We start from the raw sequence: 5,050 nt of genomic DNA on the forward strand, positions 1-5,050 counted from the left end.
TATTTCTTTTGGAACATGCATCGAAGCTCATTAACTTTAATATTTGTGGTACGCTTGTAATTATAAGATATACCTTTTGATCATATATATTCACTCGGATTTCCTAGCTTGGACTCTAAGTACTCGATTAGGATATTAGGAAACTTGACCCTTAACTAAACAGCCCTCATCCCCTGCGCCAGATTCCTACTTGCGCACTGAATTCTGAACTATGGCCCGGATTTCTGTGATTTTTCCTTTTTCCAGTTAGAGCCTCCAAGATCCCAAAACAAGCATACAGTCATCTCTAAAAAACGTGTAAGATTATATGTGTTTCCTCCAACGTATTTACGGCATATTTAACTTTTTCTCCCTTCTTATTACTGGCCCTCTAATACCCTAAAAATGTTCACATTCTCTCGAACGCCTGCGTTTTTTAATTCATCGTGCAGAGGCGTATCATCTGATCGACGCCGTTATGTATAACATGCTTTAAAATACACAATATCGCAGGTTTTTATCTGTATTTTTCTAACAGGAACACTTTTCACTTCAAACTAAAAGTGAGAACATGATATTTATAGTGTTTGGATAAGCCTGGACAATTCCCAGACATTAATTCTATCGAAAACGTATGACATTACACCCAGCAACAACTACGCAATGACAAAATTTCAAATCTGATAGATTTTTACACAAAAATAAAGATAGATTCCTTTTCACAAGACTATAGCGGCAGTCTACTTCAAAGACTGTCTAAAAGACTGCAAGCTGCCTATTTGCAGAAGAAGTATGCTAGTAAAACTTAACTAGTTCATTTTGTTTCTGTTGTATTTGTTTTGCATTAATGTTCTAAAGTTGCATTTAAATAACAAGTTTCAATTTGTGCCGAGTTTGTGTTTGCTTTCTCGATTTGTAGTTATTTTTTTAAATTGACGTGAACACTAGGAGACTTCAATTAAAATAAACATTGGGAAGTTATAGACGAAATGAAAAGCGAATAAAATGAAGCATATGTTGTTTAAAAAATCGCATTCAATTTAGCTTTAATTTGCATTTTTTGGAAATAAAGAAAAGTGAGGACTTTTTGCCGCTACTGCTTATATATATATATATATATATATATATATATATATATATATATATATATATATATAAGGTAACCCCCTGAAAAACGGGTCCGAACTCTAATTAGGCCCCGTTTCTTTGTGTTTTGTCCGAAGGAAATGAAACTTTGGTCATAACTAGTTTATTATAGTCAAAATATCACATCAAAACACAAGGGTCTTTGCCCTTTTTTTACCGTTCTACAGCATATGTTCTAGATGGCCTCCATTTAGCTATTGTTTTTTTGGGGTCACCCTGTATATTTGTGTGTGTGTGTGTGTGTGTGCTTACATATACATATATACATAGTAACTATATATATATATATATATACTTATGTAAAAATATATGGCAATTAAGCTACAAAAAATATTTCGCGTTGCATTCTCATTTTCATAAGTTACTTCCTAGCTCTACCTGTGTATGAAGATCTGTTGAAATCAATACTGAAAATTTACGCATAAAATTATATATTCGTATATTAATTTATGTGATTAAATAAAGTAATTATATATATATATATATATATATATATATATACACATATAGATATAGATATATAGTGTCCATGTGTTGTATCATCGCCTACACACATGGCATACAGAAATATATGCACTTTGGTATTTCTTCACTATTTTAGGACTTATATATTTTGTTGCAATCTATATATATTCTGTAATCCTTTGGTTTGTGTTCTTTACATTTTATTTATGTGTGTGTCATGTATCCGACAAAAATTATGTTCCCTGCCACGTTGATCTTGGTCCATCAGGAATTCATCTGGTCTTGGAGGAGGAGCTGGAAAATTTTGGACTAAATGTATTTCACTGAAAAATGTTGTTGTTTTGTATTAGTTTGATTTCACTCTCCAGCTGTCAACGCAGATGAATGGAATGTGAGGTTCTTATACCTTGTTGGCTGATCCCAATAGTCGTCATTGTGGGTCATCTCCCTCCCAAAAAGGAGAGAGGAGACAACCGTGAAAACCAACCCTTTCGTTGTAAGTTCAATTTTCTACTTGCATTATTCTTCTCAGCTTATTAGAACAATTATTTTAGAGCTCAATACCATTCTGATAATTTTAATCAAACATCCTCATATCTTATTTCTTGTCTATCTCGCTAGTTACATAGATAGAAAGATCGAGATCGATAAATACAGAAATAGTAACTAGATCGATATATATATATATATATATATAGATAGATGGATAGATAGATAAACTGATATATAGATAGATCGACACACAGATAAATAACTAACAAATATGTGCTCTATCCTAACCATCATCAATGGACCCGAGGTAATCTCCTCAGCATCAAACAGCCAAACTCTTTGCCAAGAACTTTGCAGCTAATTCTACCCTATGCGACCAAGGTCGACCCCCTCTTATTCCTGCCTGTATCAGAAAACACGCTATGCTAAATTCAGATATATCTGCGTGATGTTGCCAATCTAAAACCTTTATTGCAGTAAAGCAACTGAACCTGGCGGCATTCTAATTATAGTGCTTAAAATGTTCAACCCTAACTAACTTGCATATTTACAAAACTATTTAAGCGTTGTCTTAAAAAATGCTTCCTAACACACTGGACAACCTCATCAGTAAGTCATGTATTTAAGAATTCGGATGATCGGTCGTCTCTCTCCCAATACCGACAAATTATTCTCCCGTGATGCACGAGAAAGTTGCTGCAATCTGTGTTGAATAGATATGTAGTCAATGACCTCTTAAAGAATAAAATCCTTAGTAACATGCAATTTAGTTTCTGTTTTACTAGATCTACAGGAGATGTGCTAATGGTTATATCTCATAGAATTAGTAAATATCTTGGCGTAGGCTTCCTTTCTAGGGCAAGCGTTCTTGGCATATCAAAGTCCTTTGACAGGTTATGGCATAAAAGTTATAAGATATCCAGCTACGGTTAAGATGGAAATGTTTTCTCAATTATTAAACCATTTCTGTAGCATAGGTCCATAAGGGTAGTAGTTGATGGGCAGCAACGAGAAACTTACAGTATTAATGCTTCAGTTCCTCAGGGGACCATCCTGGGCCCAACTCTCTTCCTGATCTACATAAATGATCTTCGAAATAACATCATAAGATCATCCGTTGACATTTATGCTGACGAGACAACCATCTATGGGAACACATCAAAGGCCGTAAATTACCAGGTTCTCTCTGATTCCATCTCCTGTGATCTTGAGCACGTGGTTCAATAGGGGAACGTGGTGGCTGGTTACTTTTAATGCATCCAAAACCAAGCTCATATTTTTGCATTGTCACCGCTTTGATCCCCATCTGGCATCAATTGAAATGAATATTTCTCGTTTTGGGGGGGCTCTAGGTTTTGACAAGCTTCTTGGCTTTACCTGATTTGAAATGGAACACATACATATATCCGTTGCCACAGTCGCTAGAAAAATGGTAGGATTCTTCTACCGCTCCGGTAGATATCTCAGTTCCCTTCCTAAATAAAGGCCATATATCTGGGAACACGCTTCTAGAAGCAGCTTATTCTCCCTTGTCAGGGTTATAGACTCCGTAGCTTAGTGAGGGATGTCCTTTTCTCCTTCCCTGCAACCACTTTCCCACAGAAGAGAATCTGCGAGCCTGTATCTGTTTTATTGTTATTTTCATAGCGAGTTCTCGTTTTAGCTCCAATTTATTGGACCCCCTCGAAAAACGTTCTACGAAAAGCAACCATCTAGCTAAAACAAGTATCAATAATTCCATCCACTCTTTGTCTGTACTTAAACCTAAACGTAAATTCCATGAACCAAGCTTCTTTCTTAGAACTGCTCACTTATGAGACTGTCGTCTGTTTGCCTGCTTTCCAGCTAACTACAATTACATTGTTTTCAAGTCCAATGTAAACAAGTTCTTGATGAGCCCTTTCCTAAGGAATCCAACTTACAAAATTGCTACTACATACGATTACTACGCTATAATCCTGTTGACTACTGTACAATCATTGAGTTTTATCCCCGAGTGTTTTGAATTTTAATTAATTCATTATTTTTGAAAATATCGTTCTTCAATTTTTAAGCAAACTAATTGGGAAAGATTTTTAAAAAATACAAAATTAAAACAATCTCTATTTTGAAAAAAAACATTTTATAAATGTTTCCTATTTTCGGCGTTGCATGTTTCTGCTCTTTCAAAAACATTATTTATAACAAATTGCAGAGTCTCTATTGCGATTCAACGTATTTCGTTCTTGATTCTTTCTTTAAATTCTTGCAGAGTTTAGGGTTTGTAAACATATACTCTTTATTTAAGATATCCCCCCCCAAAAAAAAACAAAGTGGGCTAGTAAAATCAGGGGAACGCGGTGCCCATTGGATAGTGAGATATAATCTTGTCATCAAAGCATTACCTCCAGGAAATTAATGGGCTATCTCATGACGTCACTTCCTCTGGTGACGTCACTTTCAGTATTGAGTACCGGCGCCAGGCAATCTGAGCTTGGTACACGACGAATCGGGTAGTGTCCACACGCCTACAATTGAGGAAGAGTATTTCTAACCGGTCTTTGCCTTTAATTTATGTGAATACATGTTCGGTTCTGAAAACCCTGTGGTCATTTCGTTTATTACCATTTAACCCCATCACAGAAAAATAAATAAACAAATTTCGTACTTAGTTTAATGCTATACGTATTACGAATGTATTTCCAACACACTCCTTCTTGAATATTTAAAATAAATGTTAAAAATAATCATTAATAGCAAAAGCACCATGTAGTGACTGTTTGGACATCCCCCCATATATATATATATATATATATATATATATATATATATATATATATATATACTATTTCAGCCCAGCGTTACCCGGGTGTTTGGAGGTGTATGCTTAGCAAGCAGAAAAAAAGAAGATTTTTTTTTAATTTGACTCGTATTATGACCCCTTAACAGTTATTGCTCTGGGCTAAAATCGACTTATTAAGTTAGATCC

This window comes from Euprymna scolopes, chromosome 9 (assembly GCF_053919585.1).
Source record: "Euprymna scolopes isolate OS-2025 chromosome 9, ASM5391958v1, whole genome shotgun sequence".
In the NCBI taxonomy this organism is placed as follows: Eukaryota; Metazoa; Mollusca; class Cephalopoda; order Sepiida; family Sepiolidae; genus Euprymna; species Euprymna scolopes.